This window comes from Macaca thibetana, chromosome 12 (assembly GCF_024542745.1).
Source record: "Macaca thibetana thibetana isolate TM-01 chromosome 12, ASM2454274v1, whole genome shotgun sequence".
Lineage (NCBI taxonomy): Eukaryota > Metazoa > Chordata > Mammalia > Primates > Cercopithecidae > Macaca > Macaca thibetana.
Genome location: NC_065589.1, coordinates 116634226 through 116654862, shown reverse-complemented (window position 1 = coordinate 116654862; position 20637 = coordinate 116634226). Strand labels below are relative to the sequence as shown.

The following is a 20637-nucleotide window of genomic DNA, read 5'->3' as shown; positions in this document are numbered from 1 at the left end:
GTGACCTTGGGCAGGTTGCGTTCCCTCTCTGTCCTGATGATTAAACAGTGAATGTGAAACCCCTAAACACATGTCTTCCTTAGGACTGCTCTTGTGTGCACCTTTCCTTGCTCTGCTGTGGCCACTCACTGCACATGGCCCCTCTGCCACTCTGGGTGCTCTGTGGTCAGCTGAGGGAGGGAACTATGTGCCCTCCACCCCAGCACATCCTCACACTCCCTCACATCATGCTCTGCTTAGGTGAAGCTGGTGGATACCTGTTGAGCCAGCGGGTCTCAGGCAGTGCTTTCAAATGTTCGTGAACACCAGAATCGTCCGGGCAGTTTAAGTGGGTGGGTTTCTGGGCAGCCCCAGGCCCAGAGTCTCTAGTTCAGTGTGTTGGTGTGGGGTGGACAGGACTCTATTTTCCTATCAAAGCTGCTGGGGGGGTCTCCAGATCTCTTTGGAGAAACTGCACTGTGAGGAAATCGCACCTGAGGAAAGCAAACCTTTCTGTTGCTTTTGAGAGTACAGGAGCTGGAGAGTACACGTTCCTGGAGGGCTCCAGGTCAGCGGTGACAGCTGCCCCCTGGGGTTCTCACTGAGACCTTGGCTGTACCCCGAGCTCCCTCAACCTTGGGACTTCCCCTCCTCTCAGCGCCCCCCACGCAGCCGCGCCAGATGTTAAAGGTCATGGAAGGGCAAGCAGCAGCCCCACTGAAACTCACACCAGCCCGGGTGACACAAGGTTTCCAACCTCCAGCCTTCAGATCTGGGAACACCAGGAGGGCAGGGCTTTCCCAGATGCCCGCCCCTCCATCTACCCATCACCCTGATCTCTGGCTGCTGGGCCCAGCACTGTCTTGCTTCCTTTCCTTCCAGTTCCAGGTACCACCTTCTTTCTGGCCAGTCCAGAGACATTTCCAAGGGCCAGAGGGTCATCTCCAGAGGGCCCGGCGTCACTTCCCACAGCTGCTCTGGCCTTACACCCAGGTTGGGGCGATTTGACGGCCAATGGTGGGTCCTCTCAAACTCCACTGCATTCAGTGTGCTACTGACCCTCGTGCAGGCCTGGATGGTCACCCAGAAAGCCCCCTTGGATGCCAGCAAGCCCACTGTGGCAATATGCAGGCCAGACCTCACCCGGAGGGCCCAGCTCACAGCCACTGTATCCTCTAGCTGTGTACCCAGAGTTCACCTTCAGAGAGACCCTCGCCCTGACAGGGAGTGTACCGTTACCCTCTCAAGCCCACTGGGAAAATCAGGCACCACTCGCCATAGCCTGCTGGCCACCCCACCAGTTGGATGCTTATAGAAATGGGAAGCAGCCGGGCATGGTGGCTCACACCTACAATCCCAGCAGTTTGGGAGGCCGAGGCAGGTGGATCACCTGAGGTCAGGAGTTCAAAACCAGCCTGGCCAAACTGGCAAAACCCCGTCTCTACTAATAATACAAAAATTAGCCGGGCGTGGTGGAGCACACCTGTAATCCCAGCTGCTCGGGAGGCTGAGGCAGGAGAATTGCTTGAAATGAGGAGGCAGAGTTTGCAGTGAGCCGAGATGACACCACTGTACTCCAGCCTGGGCGACAGAGCAAGAGTCTGTCTCAAAATAAATACATACATACATACATACATACATAAAAGAAATGGGAAGCTTGTTCACTCGCAGACCCCAGCATGGCAGTTCTGGGGGCCCTGCTGTCTACACATGACCCGAGACAGCTGACACCACCAAATAAAGCTTAGTGGGCCCATTCACCAACCCCAAATCTCTTTACATGTACCAAAGTCGGCTTTATAATCTTGGGGCAGTATTTTTTTTACACCTTTAAAAAGAAGGCTTACACAAGCGATGTTTGCTGAACTCCCACCTGGCTCTCATTAAGCAGAAGGCGGAGATGGAGGAAGTCACTGCCTGATTGCGGAACAATCAGTGCTCACCTGTTGCCTGCGCTGCCCGGTAACTGTGGGCATGCAGAAGACAGACTGACTGGGAAGAGTTGAGTATCAAACAATTCTCCAGTGACAGTGTTTTCTTTTTCTTTTTTTTTTTTTTGAGACGGAGTCTCACTCTGTCGCCCAGGCTGGAGTGCAGTGGCCGGATCTCGGCTCACTGCAAGCTCCGCCTCCTGGGTTTACACCATTCTCCTGCCTCAGCCTCCCAAGTAGCTGGGACTACAGGCTCCCGCCACCTCGCCCGGCTAGTTTTTTGCATTTTTTAGTAGAGACGGGGTTTCACCGTGTTAGCCAGGATGGTCTCGATCTCTTGACCTCGTGATCCGCCTGTCTCGGCCTCCCAAAGTGCTGGGATTACAGGCGTGAGCCACCGCACCCGGCCAACAGTGTTCTTACAGCGCTGAAGCAACCAACGCCTGGCCCATTCGGAGGAGTGCTCATGAGGCCAGGCCACACCTGAAGAGGAGCACACTCTGCCCCTGGGTTGAAATGACAACGTAAGAGTTTCTTAGCCACGAGCAGTCGCCTGTCAGCCCTCACTGCAGGCACAGAGGTTGATCCCTCTGGCTCAGTGGGTGAGGGGAGGGGGTGTCTCTGGCTTTGCATCCTGGCTCATTCACATGAGCAATAGGTCCTGGGCCTCCCCGCCATGCGTCTCCTCACTCAGATTCACCAGTACGCAGAAGGCATGTGTGTTTGTGGGTTGATTAATGACAACACTCATCCTGCCAGCAGTGGGACTCAGCTGGTCTTAGAGTGCCTGGCTCAAAGGTAGTGCTCAGTAAGTGTTTGTTGAATGAATAACCAATGAGGCAGAATTTGGACAGGAGAATGTGGCGGTTAGTTAGTGGCTAGGAGTCTCAGGATAGGGGTGGAAAAAAAGAAGTTGGGGTCCATATGTGCTTGGAAAGTCACGTGGTTGGGAAAATAACACTGTCGACCTCCTAAGAGTCTCCAGGTACAAATGAGCTCCTATGGGTAAAGTATTTGGCCCGGGAGCCAGCACATGGGAGGTTGAATGTCAGTGATGAGGACTGGCATTTCAGGCGAGATGGTGGTGGTGTGTGGCATGCCAAGGATGTGATGGTTGGAGCACACAGAGGCCCGGGACCCGTGGGAGGCTGTGTTGGACAGGTGGGTGGACACAGCTGCAGGAGACTGATGGGAGGAAGCGGGACTTCAGTAGCCCAATGTTTGAAGACCACCTAGTCTCACCCCGACCCCTGCCCCTCTCCTCTCCAAGTTCTGTGATCTCCAAAGCCTCTCAAGTTGGGATGGGTTGGCAGGGGTGAGGTAGGAGCGGAAAAAGAGGCATACACCCTTCCAACCCCTAGAGGGAGGAAAGGCGCCAATTTGGCCTTAGGTTCTAATAACTACTTAAACTGGTAAACATCCTCATTTTAAATCGAGAGGCACCTCCCTGGTCTAGATGCTAGAAAGCAGTTTCATAGTACTCAACCTGCTCAGCTCAGGCCTGCCCAGCTCAGGAAGACCTGGCCACTATGCACCGTGGGTGGACAGGAAAGAGCAGATCCAGCCTCAGCTGGAAGACCAGGGAGCCCGACTCCCCGAATGACCTGCTTCCTTCCCCTGCCCCAGCCTGCCTGAACCTCACCCTAGTCCGCTCAGTTGTTCATTTGCAGCTAGACAGAGAATGCAGCAGGCAGCGTAGACTGCCAGTCTGGGAGGCATCAGCTAAGACAGAGTTGGGAACCCTGGGGCTTGGAGCCAAGGCCAGCTCTGCCACAGAGTACAGAACCTGGAGGCCACTCTCTGGGCCTCAGTTACCTTCTTTAGGAAAGTCAGTGGTTTGGTCTAGAAGAGTGCTGGGCCTGGAAGGCCCCTCACTGGTTAACACGTAAACCTGAGGTGAAGAAGGAGGGATCTGATATTTACTGCACTCCTAAAATTCAGCACTTCACACACTTAGTCCCCCGGATAGGCATCCTTGTTTTATGAGGATATCCTGTTTGAAGCCCTTGGCAAGGTTTTGCAAATGAACAGAGGTTCACAGAGCTGAGGGCTTCATGTTGGGGGTAAGGAGCTGAGATTTGGACTCATCCATCTGACTCCAAAGCCAGACTCTCCCCCCAGCACTCAGCCAGCGACCTTTACCCACCCAGCTCTCAGGTGTGTGCCTTTGGACTTCACTCAAGAACTTTCACTTTTTAACTATGTGAAGCCCTGCCCAGCACCCTGGTCTCTGATAAGCCCAAGGAGGGAAGGGCTGTGGGCCAAGGATAGGAGACATGAATGGGAGAGGAATCTACCTGTTTGACATCTCTAGGCTGGAGAGGGCACATGTGTGATCCCAGCTTGACCTGGCCTGGTCCTGGGGACCTCAGCAAACCTGGGGCAGGCTGTTCAACTTCCAGGTGGACAAGTGGCCCAGCCTGAGTTCCCTGCTGGCTCTGAGGCCAGCATTAGACTGTGTCAGTTCCATACCTGCTGCCACATTGCCTGGCTGAGGCCACCTGCTCCATTTAAGCCCCTTCAGGACACTAGTGACACCATCTACCCCACTCCGCCCACTTACCCATCAGACATTGGCTAAGCACCTGCTCCCTGCCAGCCCCTCTGCAGGCCACCGGGGACACAGATGAGTAAGACACAGTCTGGGTCCTCCAGGTGCTCCTAGCTGATTCAGTCAGCTTTGGATGGGACTTCGGGATCTATATTTTTAACAAGGCTTGCAGGTGATCGAGGGGACACACTCACGTGAGACCCTTTGGTTTTGTGGACCTTCGGGTTCCCAGCACTGTATTCTTGGGGCTACCAGAATCCTCTTGAGGACACAGCCTGTTTCACCCCACTGGTAGGTTCCTTTGGGCTCCAAGTCAGATAACTCTGGGTTCCAATCCTACTTCTGCAACTTGCTAGCTGTGTATCCTTGCACAATGTGTGGACTCTCTGAGGCTGTTTCTCCATTTTTAACAAGAGATAATGGTGCCTTCCTGTTGTGAGGATTAACTGGGATATTATGCACAAAGCCCTTAGCAAGAGGCCTGGCACACATAAATGGGAATATTTGCTGTTAATTATATTATGGCTGCACTCTGATGGACAGAAATACCTCCCTGGGGCTATTTCCAGAACCCCACACTTCTGGAGTCCATCTCTGAGGTGGCCCTGGATACCTGGGAGGCCTCTCCGTGCCCTCTGCCAGGGCTCCAGCAGGACCTTCCTGCTTCTCCCCACGGATCTGGCTTTCTGGTCCCCAAACGGCATATTATCTGGGCACACCCTCCCCTTCATTTACCCAGAGTGACCAAAGTTCCAACCACACCTCTCCGGGCCGCCTGTCCCCAAATTTCGGGGAAGTGGGCAGGAGGGGGAACTTTGCCGGGCAGGAAGGGGAACTTTGCCAGGCAAGAGCTCTGCGGGCAGAGGCGGGCACTGGTCAGACCAGCCTCCTCCTGGGGACCAAGGTCCGGAGCCCCTGCCCAGCCCCTGCCCCTTCCCTGCCCGGCTACGAAGGGACTGGGAGGTCTGGCGAGGAAGAGCCTGGAAGATCCCGCCCACAGCTACCAGCCCTCCTTTGGGACCGCTGGCCAGAGCCCCAGCTGTGGGGCACACGGAACCTGTGGACTCAGCCGGGGTCACCTGGAGGGGCGCCCACGTCTGCACCCGGGGCTCCGGAGCCTGCTCCCCGCCACTGTCGCCGCCGGCCCTGCCCAACTCGCATGGCGCAAGCGGCTTCTGCGCCTAGAAAAGGAAGCCACGCGGGGTGGGGGCCCCGAACCCGGTTTCTCTGCCGCCGGGCGCACGTGGCTCGGTCCCAGGGGAGAGGGGTCGCCTCCAGACGTGTGGCAGCACCCGAGGTCCGCGCGGCGATGGCGCAGGGTGCAACCGGGCGGGTGTCTCGGGGACCCGGCGCAGCACACAGCCCCGCGGAGACCGGGGGAGGGGTCACTCACCTCTGCGGCCAGCCGCTCGGAGCAACCGCGGCAGCTGAAGGTCCGCGGCGAAGGCAGTGGCTCGGCCCGAGGCTCCTCCTCTCGCGCGCCCCACCCGCCCGGGAGGGCCGGACCTGCAGGGGAGGTGGCCGCCCGCCAGCCCGCCGCAGCTTATCCGGCTCGGCCACCTCCCCCGGGGCCGCAATCAGGAGCCGCCGGGTCCTCGCTCCCCGCCCAGTCCTGCAGGCCCGGCAGCGGTGGCGGCGTCTAACCACCCTCCTCCCCTGGCCCCAAGCAGGAGGTCCCCAGCCGGGCTCCAACACTTCCTGATTTGCAGTGCCCCGCACATGGCTGAAGTGAGCAGAACTCCGGGACAGCCTCTTAACCCGGCCAGGGAGGGCACCGAGGCCAGGGTGACCTCTAGGCCTCCCTCTCTTAACCTGAGGAGCACCTCGAATCCTTGTCCATTTTATAACGGAGGCCAAGTGGCAGCCATGGTTGCAGGTGGGAAGAGACCAGGGCGCCAGATTGGGTCCGGATCCCTTCCGTCTCAACAAGGTTGCACCCAGGCCTTTGTGGTCCTGCCCATCTCTGTCCCTTGTCCACCCTTTTGACCCTTCCCAGCAGTCCTCAGGTTCCAAGACCGGTGGGATGGCGGGCGCCTTTCTCCCGGAGCTGCCTCCCTGTCTAGGCCTTCTGGGCTCTGAAACCCTACCCGTCCCCCGCTCCCCCTGGGGCACTGCTCGCTGCCCTCCGCACTTCCAGTGCCGATGGCTTCACAGCACAGCAGTGAGGCCGGGCATAAGTACGGTGAGGCCGTCTGTGGGCGCCTTTCTAGAGGTGTGCGCCCTGGTCCGAAGCCCTTTCTCACCTGTGGTCACAGTTGCCGGCTGCTGTTATTCTCTTTACAGGTGAGGAGACCCGGGCTTTTCTGCTCGGATTGGTGGAGGCTGAGTGGGGGTTCCTGACCCCTGGTACTCTTTCTAGAGTATTCCTGAGGGGCATATTCTATTAGCTTCTGATGAGGAGCCTCAGGTTATTTTTAGGAAGTCTAAGAATCCTGTTTTCTGGGGAGCCAGCCTCTGTTGGGGAGATAAGCCTCCAGAGGCCAGAGGCAGGAACTGGGCCTCAGGGAAGGCCCCACAACTAGACCCCAAAGGGTACGGTAGGGAGAAAGAGGCAGAGCTCTGGTCTCCCTGTGGAGGGAGCGCTGCTGTGAGGGCCTTTTCCTCCACCCCCAACCCCCACCCAGACCCACCCGCAGGCGGTTTGCTGCCCCCTCCACACAGTTTTCCTCCTGCCCAAATACCCACCTCCCAGCTCTCTGCACAGCCAGGGCCCAAGGCCAGAGCCTCTCCTTTCTCTTGCAAGAACTTTCCTGTCCCACCTTGCCCCAGGGCAACACCTCTTGTGGCAATTCTCACAGGTCCTTTATCCATTCAACACTTACGGTGCCTCAGGTGCCAGACAGTGTTCCCAGTACTGGAGACACAGGTGCCCAATGGAGGTTCCTGCCCTTAGGGTGCCAGGGCTGGTGAGTTGCCCCTGCAGTGGGTTGTAAACTTTGAAAAGACAAGACCCAGTTGCTAGCCCCCTCTGGTGCCCCCAATATGCTCCCCACACAGTAGCTGTTCTTTTGAGGCCTGCTTCTGCTGACGGGGATGGCTGAATATCCTTCCTTTAATGCCCAGGGACAAAAACTGAGCTTGGGAAACGCAAACACTGAGAGGTCTTCCAGCATCTTTGGAAGAATCCCTGGGAACCAGTGTCTTTTTGTGGGGCTCTGCAAGCATGAGTAAGAGAGAGGGAGACTTTTTTTGGTGGGGGGGCTCTCCATGAGTAAGAGAGAGAAAGGGAGACATTTTGAAGGCTGGGCTGGCAGAGGTCTACAGAGGATTATCTTAAAAGGAACGTGAATTGCTGGAAAAAATAGAGGGGTCTGAAATTTCTCACAGAGAGGGAGGGAGGTGAACGCCCTACTTGGACACACACACCTTGGCAGAGAGGGCACCACCCACGCCGTTGACCTTTGGTGTTTGTTCTGTCCACTGACCCCTGGACTAAGGGGGCCTTGAGTGTGAGCTTGTCTCACCTAGAATAGGGTCAGATGTTTCCAGAAGCTTGAGGGCCAAATTTCTCAAAGCAGACGAGCCCCTTCCTACTCCAGGGAGGAGTACAATGTGCTGAGCTTTGTTGAGCACCTTCTATGGGCCAGGCTCTGGTGTCCTCCGCCAAGGGCAGAGCAGTCAGAACCATGCTTTCAAGATGTTTGCCAGATCGCATTTCTCCTCTGCTCAAAACTCTCCCCCCTCCCCCAGCAAAAGTAAAGTCCTTGCAATAGCTGTGGCCCAGTGTGATTGGCCTTCTCTCCTCCTCTGTCTCCGTCTCTCTGCTCACACTCAGTCCCGCCTCCGATAGATCTGACAGGATCCTGACCCTTGCGGTTCCCCTTGCCTGGACCCTAGGTATCGCCAGGGGCCCTCCCTACCTCCCTCAAGTCTTTGCTGAAAGGTCATCATCTCTGTGAGGCCCACCCCGATCACCCCCATTCCTCATCCATGTACCTGCTTTCTTTCTTTCTTTTTTTTCCCATAGCCTGTATTACCTTTGAACACACTGTCAAATAGAGTTTTTTGGACTGTTTTGCAGTAACTTTCTTCTCCCATAGAAATGTGAGCTCCTGCTGGGCAGGGATTTTTATGTTTAGTGAGTTCTGTATCTCTAACGGCTAGAGCACTGCCTGGCTCATAGTAGGTGCTCAGTAAATACCTGTTGCAGGAATGCACACCCGTCCTCGCCCTTCCTCGCCTCTTTTAGCATCTCGGAAGTGTCCCCACAGCTCCTGCCCATTCTGCTCTCCTCCTTTGTATGCCCCCGGCTGGTGTGATGCTGATTCAGAGGGGAGCTCCGCTCGTGCACTTAGGGACGTCTCTGCCCCCGGAGTTGCTGAATATTCAATGTTCAGAGCCCCCGGGATTGCCCTTTTCCTTGACGACCAGGCTAGCTGTTTGGCTAAGAAGAGAATAGTATCCGGGAAGAAAATCTAGATTTATTTCTTATTTGATTAGGAAGGAGAGGGGTGTTGTTCCTCCTCAGCTTCTTGGATTAATCCAGCATTTATAGGCTGGGACAGAGCAGATCCACTTCACAAAATAAATCCTACATGAAAACGAGAGGGTCACGGGAAGCTGCGTGCCCCAATGCACTCTGACAGCCCTTGCCAGGAGCCGGGCCACTTGGATCTGGTCCTGCCCAGGCCATGGTGGGCCGTGGCCTCAGGAAAGGTGCCGCTCCCCACTGATACTCTCCCCACTAGATCAGGTGCTGCAGGGCTCCTCAAAGTTCTGGGGCACAGGAAGCTCTTCCCTATGTGAGGCTGCATTCAGGGTAAAAGGGAGGCATTGTCTTTGCCATCTCGATGGGTGGAGGCGCATCAGCAGCACTCAGAGCTGAGGCAGGGCGGGTAGTGGGAGAGGGCGCTGAGCGGGGAGGCCAGCTGATAAAGGAGTGCTGGAGCCTGGGACTGAACCTTACAGACTCCGCTTTCCATGGCCCATGATGGTGAGCCAATATTGTACAGCATTGTAAAGAGTGGCTTCCGGGGCATTAGGACACCCACCCCCACATACACACACCAAATCTCCCTGCACCCCAGAATGTGGAATTCTACTGGAGCATAAGGTTGTCCTTCTTTCAGTCTTCTCTCGAAACATGAGCCCTCCAGAGAGGAAGCGCTGTCTGAGCTCTGTGTCATGAGAATCTGTGTGTCTGCAGGGAGATGCAACTGTGGCCAGCAGGGGAGTATGGAGAAGGTTCGAAAGGAAGTTGCTTTTTATTTGTTTATTTTGGCTCAAGAGAGCATTGACAAAGGCAGTTGCTGAAGGAAGAGTGGATCAAAGATGCCGGGGTGGAGGGTGGGTCAGGGAGCAGGACCAAACCGTCTTTCTGAGGGAGCTTCCTGGCACATAGTAGGTACTTAAACTTTTGTGTATGATCAATGGTCTTGGCTCGTGACTAGACCAAGATTGCCAACCAGGATGGAAGGAGGCTGACCCTGCACACCCCGGAAGCATTTACAGAGCCAAGGAAGAGATTCTTCTTGCCCGTCCATAACATTGCATTGCCTTTCAGCTGGGGGAGATTAGAAAGGTACTCACTACTAGATCATGGGAGATGCCTGGGCTTTAACCCCTTGCTGCTCGGAAGGTGGTGATCGTGATGGCCTGGGAGGGTTTTAGGATGGCAAAGTGTCAGGCCTACCCCAAAGCTCCCAAATTAGAATGGCATTTTAACAAGACTCCCTAGGAGATTGTATACATGTTTAAGTTTGAGAAGCGCTGGTCTGCATTACAACCAAGGAAACTCACTACTCCCTGAACACCTGCATCAAGGTAGATTCACAGAAACCTAGAACTGGACGACACTTCCCCTTATCAGGGTGCATGACAACATCATACTCTTTGCTTGCTTAAAAGTCCTTGTGAGGCAAATAATCTGATAATCGTCTGAATTTCTACAAATATGGAGTAAATAACTCTACCCTTTTCAACACTCAGTGCCTATTACACAAAGCTCCAAGAAAAAAAAAAAATGATTAGTATGTTTACTCTTTTCCCATAACTAATCGTATTTCCCCTTTTACTGTGGTAGCCAGGATACTCAGGCACATGTTCATGACTATATCATCCTTATTAAATATGTTTAAATGCTACTTTCTTTCCCCCAGTCCATGATTTTTTTTTTGTCTGATTTACTATTAGCCTTATTGCTAAGCTTTTCGATGTAAAGCCATCCCAAGCAGCCTTTGGAAAAAGTCAACCATGTAAGCAAAATAAATAGGAAACATCTGTGCACTCCAGTAAGGGAGCCCTCTTTCCCCTTGACTGCTGTCACCTTTCGTGGTCGTGGCACGTCCTCTGCTGGATTTTTGAGCCAAGGACAGAGGGTTTGGGAAAAGGAGGCCTCCTTGGACTTCTGCCAGCAGTTACTGAGACAAGAAAATCCAACCAGTTGCGGGGCCACCTGGGGGTAAATCTGCACTGGATGTTCACACCATGCCCCTCTTTGCTTCTTTCCTGACCCTCAGAGCCCACCTCAGCACATCTGGAGTGTAGGGTGCTATCTGCCTGGTCAGACCACTCTCCACACACAGCCTGGGGCAGGAACAATGGGACAGGTGGCTGGCGCTCACTCAGCACAACAGGGGTGGTGGAAAGACACGTGTCAGCTGAGGCTTGGCTTGAGGTCAGGCAAGTCACAGCCAGGTCACAGCCCAGCCCAGCATAGGCAAGGTGTAAAAGTCACTGGCCTCAAGGTCATATGCAAACACACTGTGATCAGAAGAGGAGATAAATCCACCCCACAGGGCTGGGATATGTTTTCCGCATACCCAATTCTGTTTTCTTGGTCTTGGCCCTCAAGGGGAGGGAAGAGAAGGGAAGTGAAGTTTGCTGAAGTCCCACCTGGGGCAGGCATCGTGCTACATTGAGGTCAGCCCCTTTCAATCCCCACTGAGACCCTGCAGAACGGGTGGGATCAGCCCCATTTTTCAGATGAAGAAGTGACTTTTTTTTTTAGCATCACGCTGTGAGGAAATGGCAGATCCAGGATTTGGACCAGGTCTGCCTGACTCTCAGATCTTCCACTACCTTTGACCCGCTAGGTGGAGGGCTCCTTGAGCTGTGGCCTACACACCTGTGGTGACCCCTCAGTACTGAGGACTAGGACCAGCTTAGTGTGAGGGCCCAGCAGGGGCAGTCCATGCAGGGAGATGAACCTGGGGGATTTTCTCCCAAACACTCCTCACAGAGCTCCCTGGTCTGCTTAGGCAAGATCCTACCAGCTATCCCCAACCACTGGTTGTGTCTACCTGAGATTTGCACAGCCTGGATGCAGGTCTGTGGAATATCAGACATGTCACCGAGAGTCTGGGTCTCTGTGGTGTACTACCTGATTTCATGGACACGGGCACAGAGGGCCATCATCTCAGAGCCATCTTTAGGCATTTGCTGGTTACAGCAGCCTGGGAGAATCCAAGTCACTGCAAGAAAAAATAAGGGAGATAATGCCTCAAGACCCTCCCTCAAAGGTCTTGGGCCACAGCTACCCAGGCGGGGGGCCTCCAGGGAAGAGGGGAGGTGAGACCTTGGCTTCTGGAGGCTTCCACAAGGTAAAGGAACACGCACAGTCTTTGAAACCACATGGACCTGGTTCAAATTTCACTTCTCCCCTAAGTCTCCATTTCCTCCACTGTAGAATGAATGTATAGACCTCTCAGCAGATTGTAAGAATTAAGTTCCCAGGAAAGTGCTGGGCACTTAGTAGGTGTTCATTAAAAGACTGTCAGATCATCTGAAAGGAAAAGAAAGAGTGTTCGGAGAGGAAGGCAACTACTAAAGAAGACAGTTCCCAAGAGAAATTTACCTCCAGGCAGGCTCTGCTCCTCTCCCTTGGGGAAGGTCTTCTTCCTTATCCTGTGGGATGATCTAAACCCTCCTCTTCTCTGAGAAGCCCTCAGGGAACTTGCTGTTCTCTGGCCTCCCCTCTCCCACAGCGAGGAACCCAGGTGGGCAAAAGATGCCAGTGGCCCCTCCTCCTCTTCTCACATGAACAGTAGGTGTTGTTGGCACCCTGGTCTGGGAATCAGGAAACCTGGCCATGCCCCACCCACGTGGCTGGCTGATTCATAAAATCTCTTCTTGTTGGACCTCACACTCCTGCCAGTTTGAGGTGTCTGAGATCTTGGTGTTGGAAACTTCCCCTGCTGCTTTGAAGATTGCTAGGAACAGGTCCTGCCCTGTGAAAGGGCGGAGGTGCCCTGAGAGGCGCTTAAGGAGATGGGGCTGGGGAGGGAGGAGGCAGATGATAAGAGGCCTGGTTTGCCTTTGGTGAGAAATGAGGCTTTATCATGCCGGCGGTGGGAGCTCAGGAAGATTTTAGGAGGTATGAGTCTATGTGATCATAATAGCTAACATGTTTTTGAGTGCTTGCTGCATCCCAGATGCTGTTGTAAGCATTTTGATTGTATTAACTCATCTGATCATCATAATACATTTTCCGTTTTTGAATTTGGAAACTGAGGAGGTTTTGAATTGGAAACTGAATTTGGAAACGCAGGAGGTTAAGTCACCTGTCTGATGTGACATAGCTCAGACAGTGGCAGAGACAGGATTCAGGTTCCTGGTTCTGTTTCGGTTCCACCTCCTACTACTACGTCTCTGTTGTCTGGACGCCCTTATTCATCTCTGAAAAGACTTTCTCCCTGGTAGCCACAGGGAGAGTGGACCAACAAAGGAAGATGCCAGGCTGGGATGAGCTTAATGGGCAACTGGCAGGCAGAGTCTCAGCACTGTGTTTTGAAGTCTATTTGGGATACTCAGTAAGTCTTGTGTGTAGGGAGCCTGCCGCCCAGGCCGGGGACTGAACATTTAATCAAGGAGTTCAAACAACTGCCTGCAGCAGACCTCTGGTTGAGGCTGAAAAGTCTGCAGAAAGGCAATTTAGTTCAGGTCCTATCCCTTGACTGCTGAGTCCAGGAAGAGAAGTGACTGCTAGCCCCGTGGCCCACCTATTGACTTTGACACCTAAAAAGAACAAGGTTTTTGAAGTTACAAGAACCTGGGTTTGAATCTTGAGCCTCAGTGTTCTTACTGGTCAAATGGGAACGTTAGGTAGAGTAAACCAAGGGCAGATGGTGCAATGTAGGCCTTGAACACGTTGAATTCCCCGCCTCGCTTTGCCTGTGAGCCCTTGGCTCCTTGTCCTTCACCACAATTCTGTGGATTTCAGAAGCTCAGTGGGGGGATGAAAGGAGAATGGCAGAAGGCAGGCTGCACTCTCCCTTGGCCCCGAACCCAGCTGGAGGGCCTGATTTGGGTAGTTGCAAGGTCCAGTTTTCCCTTAGCTCTGCCATTCAGTTCCACAGTCTTTCCTGAAGCCCCAGAAATCCTCATCCTTGGGGGCCCTTCTCTTCCCTTTTCTGCTCCAGGCCCATATGATTACTCTTATTCCTTGGGGTGCACCAGCTTGGGTGAGACCCCAGACCTTCCCCCTCCTTGGGCCTCCATCCCAAACAATCCAAGGAGCCTGAGATCCCTGTAGATGCCTGGCCCTACCAACCTGGACATGAGGGCGGCTTACACCTGGATAGGTGAAGTCGCTTTGAAGCCTGGAGAAGATCCTTTTTTAAAAAAAATTGATATATCAGCCAGAGTTGGTGGCTCAGACTTGTAATCTCATCATTTTGGGAGGCTGAGGCAGGAGAATGCCTTGAGCCCAAGAGTTACAGGCCAGCTGGGTAACAAAATGAGACCCCCATCTCTACAAAAACACACAAAAAATTAGCTGGGCGTGGTGGCGAGGGACTATAGTCCCAGCTACTCAGGAGGCTGAGTTGGGAGGATTGTTGGAACCCCGGGAGGTTGAGGCTGTAGTGAGCTGTGACTCTGCCACTACACAGGAAAATAAGAAAAAAAATCAATTAAAAAAATTAATTGATGTATCATAGTTGTACATATTTTGGGGTACATGTGATCTTTTGGTACTTGCATACAATATGTAATGATCATATCAGGGTAATTGGAGCATCGCTTCAATGCTTCAGTTCAAACATTTATCTTTTTTTTGTGTTGGGAACATTATAGTTCTTCTCTTCTGGCTATTTTGACTTATATAATAAATTATTGTTAACTATAATTTCCCTACCAGACTACCGAGTGGAAAGATTCTAATCTGGTTTAAATTAGAACTGCTGAGAAGTGGGAGAGGAGCAGAGATGTTGTGACCCTGCCGTCCCCAATTAACAGGAACTTCTAATGGTAGCCCCTACAGGCAGCGGGCAGGAGCCCCAGAGCAGGGTTCAAACACAACACGGGACAGCCCCAGGGTAGACATTTGCTGCTGGAGGTGGGAGAGGAGCTTCGAGTACCTTCTTGTCATGAAGTTCAGGAGATCACATCTCTGCTTGTGCCCCTTCCTGGAATGCAGAGCTGCCTAAATGCAATAATTGCCTACAAGACACAGTGGGAATACAGTGTATATGCAGATTTATGCAAATAGCATGCAAATACAGTGACCTTAGGCTGAGTGCCCTGGGATGGCAGCTGGTTGGGGATGGGGTGCCCCCCCTCTTTTTTACTTCTGACTTTGCCTTCAGCCCCCTGAGGACCTCACAGGGAGAGGCCCACTGCCTTCTCTCCACACAGTCCCTCGTCACAGCAGGCTTCAGGAAGAGACAGCAAAGCAACTATGGTACACCCTGTGCAGGCAGCACCATAGGCATTGAGGGGACACCAGAGGGGAAGATTCCAGGCACATGCATGGGCATTGTGCAGACCACGTGATTCAGTGCAGTGTCCTCATTTGATGAAACAGGACAGCAAGGCTTGGAGAGATGTGGTAGATTTCCATCACACAGCCAGCCGTGGCAGAACCGGAATCCCATCCAAGGCTGCCCGACTCTGATTCCACACTGTCTTTGCCATGCTGCTGCCTACAATGCTGTGCCACCTGATCAATGAATAATGTGCCAAGGTGTGTGTATAGATGTGGGCATGTGGTCACCTAGAGCTCCCAGACCCTTTCTTTTTTCTTTTTTTTTTTTTGAGACGGAGTCTCACTCTGTCATCCAGGCTGGAGTGCAATGGCGTGTTCTTGGCTCACTGCAACCTCTGCCTTCCGCATTCAGACAAGTCTCCTGCCTCAGCCTCCTGAGTAGCTGGGATTACAGGTGCCCATCACCATCCCTGACTAAGTTTTGTATTTTTAGTAGAGACGGGGCTTCACCATGTTGGCCAGGCTGGTCTCGAACGGCGGACCTCAGGTGATCTGTCCTCCTCAGCCTCCCTAAGTGCTGGGATTACAGGCATGAGCCACCGTGCCCAGCAGACCAGACCCTTTCTAATACCTCCTGACCCCAGCAGTGGGGCCCAAGCCCACCTAACATGGCAGCCCGGATGCACCTCTCAGTTCCTAGGCCTGGTGCCTGGCTCAGTAAACCTTTTTTTTTTTTTAATGCTTGAAAGCTCATCTTTATGGTACTTAAACTCTATTTCAATTATTAAGGGTCTCTGTCGCTTTTTTCTTAGGGCAGACTTGTCCAGGCCAGACCACACTCTGTGGGGATTTGGGAGTAGGGTTTTCTTGCTGCAAGGAATAGATGTTCTTTAAGGCAGTCATCTGGGAAAGAAGTTAATCCTAAGGTGAGGAATTAGGGGAGCCTTACACTTGAAAAGGAGGTCCCCTTTGGGCCTGGGAAGCATTGGTCTGAAGGTTCAGGTATGGAGGATGCATGAATATCTGCTGGCAAGGATTGAGCTGGAACCTCCCTCCTTCCCCCTCCCATCCTAGTCCCCCCCTCTTTTTACAAAAAAAAAATTATTTTATTTATTTTTATTTATTTATTTATTTTTTGAGACAGAGTCTCTATCTGTCGCTCAGGCTGGAGTACAGTGGCTGGATCTTAGCTCCCTGCAAGCTCCGCCTCCCGGGTTTACGCCATTCTCCTGCCTCAGCCTCCAGAGTAGCTGGGACTACAGGCGCCCGCCAGAGACGGGGTTTCACCGTGTTAGCCAGGATGGTCTCGATCTCCTGACCTCGTGATCCGCCCGTCTCGGCCTCCCAAAGTGCTGGGATTACAGGCTTGAGCCACCGCGCCCGGCCTTATTTTTATTTTTTAAGATAGAGTTTTGCTCTTGTCACCTAGGCTGGAGTGCAATGGCTCGATCTCGGCTCACTGCAATTTCTGCCTCCTGAGTTCAAGTGATTCTCCTCCCTTAGCCTCCCGAGTAGCTGGGATTACAGGTGCCTGCCACCAGGCCTGACTAATTTTGTATCTTTAGTACAGATGGGTTTTCACCATGTTGGCCAGGTTGGTCTCGAACTCCTGACCTTAGGTGATCCGCTTGCCTCGGCCTCCCAAAGTGCTGGGATTACAAGCGTGAGTCACCACGCCTGGCCCTATTCCCCATTTTAGTTCCAGAGAATTAAGTAGACATAGACATGGATTGAGTGGAACACTAAGATTGGGCTGCCACCTGTGAAAGCTGAGAGCACTGGACTTGGGTTAACTCTGAGCTTTGAGGGCATTTGCTCAAGCTCACAGCTGGGCCTAGCTGTTCTGTGGGGAATCAGGGATCCCATTCTCCCTTCGTGATCCCGCTGGAGAGAGCTCATCCATGGGGTCATTAGCATCCATACACCATCAACATGGTGGACATTCCAGAGGCTGGAGGAAGTGCTCTGCCCTTGGGAGCCAGTGGAGACAGTTTTCTGGAAAGTACTCAGAAATCACGATGGTGGGATTGGGGTAGGGTGGGAACGTATACTTTGTGAGGGGATACATTGTTGGTAGAATGTAGTAGAGGACTAAGTATAATGATTTCAGCTTAGAAAGCAAGAGTGCTGGCTAGGCACGGTGGCAAGCCTCCCAAGTAGCAAGGGGGCTCTCTTTTTGGGAGTCACAGGCTGGTCGGCTCAGAGACCCATATATCCCAGCCTGACTCTGACTCAGGGATCAGCCAGGCAGAGTGTGGTGGCCAGGGTGGTGACCAATGGCCAGAGGGGGTCAGAGGCTGGAGTGGCCTGGTGTCCAGGCCCAGCAGCCAGACTCCTCCTACTGCTGGTCTCTGAGCACTGAGACTCCTGCTCAGTTGCAGCATTTGGGAATTTTAACTGGATCCCAAATGAAATGAGACACAACTTTTCACTTCCCCAGACATCACACAGGGACCATGTACAATTATGGGTAAAATGAGGTACTACATCCCACAGCGGAGGCCCAAGTGCTTGGCAGGTGGCCATCGGTAGCTGAGGCTGCATGGAGAGCTGGGCTACGGGGCAGCGCTGGGCTTCTTGCCCAGGCAGGACAGAGGTGGGGGAGGCCTGAGCACTTAGTTGGGGATGGAGTCTCAGTCTATTTCCCGGGACCATTAGTGAGGCAAGAGGCTGCTGAAAAATTTAGCACAGGTCCCGGTAATGCACTTTGGAGAGGAGCCTCCCCTCAGGTGCTCCTGTAGCATGGTGTGGACTGAGCCCTGGCATAAGGCGGCCAGGGCTCGTCTGCCTTTTGGAAAATGACAGTGAGGAGCAAAACAAGGAGCTGCCCCCATGGACTTCCTCAAGTGCATGTTTGGACAGTGAACCTGAAGACTGGGATGACTCTAGCATGAACCCCACTACAGTCTCAGGTCCAGGAAACCGTCTTTGACTCTCACCTTGGGGTTCCGCCCTGCTGCCTCGAGGTCCTCCTCCCTGCTCTGAAGACAGACCCCATTCCCCTGTGGGGTCACGGAGAACGATACCCCAAAGTAGGAAACGTTGGCAGGCTGAGCACTGTGAATTAAAAGAAAATGCAAGTCCTTAGAAGCTGCCTCAGAGCTAAGAATTTTCTAACCTTCTCTTGTTTCTCCTCTGCCCCCTCCCCAAGTGCAGGGAAAAGGGGCTCTCTAGAATTTCCTTCTCTGACTAAGGAAACTTCTTTCCAAAAGAAATGCGGCCGGGCGTGGCGGCTCAAGCCTGTAATCCCAGCACTTTGGGAGGCCGAGGCGGGCGGATCACGAGGTCAGGAGATCGAGACCATCCTGGCTAACACGGTGAAACCCCGTCTCTACTAAAAAATACAAAAAAACTAGCCGGGCGAGCTGGCGGGCGCCTGTAGTCCCAGCTACTCGGGAGGCTGAGGCAGGAGAATGGCGTAAACCCGGGAGGCGGAGCTTGCAGTGAGCCGAGATCTGGCTGCTGCACTCCAGCCCGGACGACAGAGCGAGACTCCGTCTCAAAAAAAAAAATAAATAAATAAATAAAAAGAAATGTGACTGTCTTAAGGCCCCCTCCCTAGAAATCTCATCAAATAACCAGGAAAGATTAACCACCCACCTGCAAGGAGAAAAGACTAAAAGCTGTCACCAAGCCCAGACTTTTCGTCTATTCTTCTGAGGGCGGCTTTGAGGGATTGCGAAGCAGGCTTTACCTACATAGTAAGACAACCTTTGTTCACAGTGCAGTTTTGCCCCGCACTTTCCCTTACATTGCAGTTCCATTCAGCTTCCTAAGAAGACATTTATAGGAAACTGTCTGCCTTCTGGGTCCATTTGATTTTGCTCAAAATTGTTCACTAACCTTGAAAATTACCTACCCCCATTTCCCTCTCTCCTATGAAGAGGGTGCTATTTAAACTTCAGTCATCTGGCACTCTTCTTTGAGTCTCATATTTTGCATAGCTCCTATGTTTATGTATGTTAATACATTTGTATGCCTTTTTCTCCTATTAATCTCCTATTGTCCCTTCATTTCCAGTGAACAATCAGGGGGGCCTAGTGGAAGCTTTCTTCTTACCCTTACACTCCCAGTCAGCCCCAGAAGCCCTGTTTTTGAGGCAGAAGCCTTGCTGTGAGCACTCGTGGACAGAGGTCCTGCATGAGTGTGCTAGTGGGAGGAGCTGCAAGACTGGATACTCTCTCAGCTGATGCCGGGGCTCGCCCCTGTGAACTGGCTGTGCTGCAGTCTGCAGGGCAGCTCCTGTGTGCCAGGGGCTCCACAGGCATCATCTCTGACATATTCAGTGCCCTTGTAGGAAGCCCCTCCACATACCTGTTTCCCAGTTGAGAACACGAATCCTTTAGTGGTAAGAACTGAAGGCAGGCTGGGCACGGTGGCTCATGCCTGTAATCCCAGCACTTTGGGAGGCCAAGGCAGGTGGATCACCTGAGGTCAGGAGTTCAAGACCAGCCTGGCCAACATGGCGAAACCCCGTCTCTACTAAAAATGCAAAAATTAGCCAGGCTTGATGGCGGGCACCTGTAATCCCAGCTACTCGGGAGGCTAAGGCAGCAGAATCACTTGAACCGGGGTGGTGGAGGTTGCAGTGAGCCAAGATTGTGCCATTGCACTCCAGCCTGGGCGACAAGAGTGAAACTCCGTCTCCAAAAAACAAAACAAAAAACAAACAAACAAACAAACAGAAAAAGAACTGAAGGCAGTTGCATGGTGCATGGTGCTTTATGAAGAGTCAAGCTGAATGCAAATCCAGCCTCAATTTCTTTTGTGCTGCAGCACTTGAATCGTGATGTTTCTTCCGGGCCCAAGAGTTCTCCTTTTGGTTGGCAAATATTCATCTTTTCAAGCCTTTGTTGGGTGGTTGGTTTGTCAAATGGGTATAAGGCAATGTTTTTCAAGCTTTTCCACATTGCACACCTAACCCCATAGACACATAATCAAACAGAGGTTATACCTTCGTGATTGAAGCAAAAGTGTTATGAGACAAAAGTAGACCTTAGGACATGTGATAAGATCTGATATTTTACAATTTTATTCTTTTTCATTAAAGAAAGAGGTTGTTGATCCTACCCTCTCATAAAGCTGAAAGTCAACATTTGTGAACACTGGCAGGTGGCTGCGTGTCAAGGTGAGGTGTCACCAAGCACACTGTGGTCACTGTGGTGGTGGGTTGGATGTAGCCTTTTGGGCTTCCGAAACTGGAGCCAGTGTAAGTGAAGAATGTAGATAGAGGATTGTCCCAGCCACACACCTGCTCTGACATGTACCCTGAGGGTGTGGCAGGGTTCAGAAGCATCCATTCTGCATCCTGCAGGGACACAGGATTCCCTACAAGGCCTGGGTGCCTTTGACTTAGTCACTATCTCTGCTCTTAGTTCCTCCTCTGAGCACTGAGAGGGTTGTAGCCTGTAACATCCATGGGCCTTTCCTGCTGGACATTCTGAGTTGGTTCCAAGTTAAACTTGACTTCCTTCTCCCTTAACCTTCCCCACTTTTCTTCCTAGCCTGTAAAATCCTGCCCAGTTAGAGGC

At 52.8% G+C, this 20637-nt stretch overlaps 2 protein-coding genes across 32 annotated transcripts in view; both read right to left on the bottom strand.

The window, feature by feature from the left end:
* The window catches only part of STEAP3 (STEAP3 metalloreductase), a 39660-nt gene extending 33731 nt beyond the window's left edge, over window positions 1-5929 (bottom strand). The window contains exon 1 of the mRNA XM_050752711.1: window positions 5855-5929. The gene's annotated coding sequence lies outside the window, so the exon portion shown is untranslated. The remainder of the gene's footprint in view (window positions 1-5854) is intronic.
* DBI (diazepam binding inhibitor, acyl-CoA binding protein) overlaps window positions 1-20637 on the bottom strand; it is a 343175-nt gene that overhangs the window by 138302 nt on the left and 184236 nt on the right. For 2 of the 31 annotated variants that reach the window (XM_050752741.1, XM_050752782.1), the window contains exon 1: window positions 18962-18974. The exons of 18 other annotated variants lie outside the window; for them this stretch is intronic. The gene's annotated coding sequence lies outside the window, so the exon portion shown is untranslated. Of the gene's footprint in view, window positions 1-640; window positions 651-7435; window positions 7446-8801; window positions 8812-9448; window positions 9462-10553; window positions 10564-13868; window positions 13879-14952; window positions 14965-16181; window positions 16194-18961; window positions 18975-20637 lie in introns of those variants that run through there. 11 more of the 31 variants (XM_050752766.1, XM_050752757.1, XM_050752750.1 and 8 more) reach the window with 11 other exon arrangements.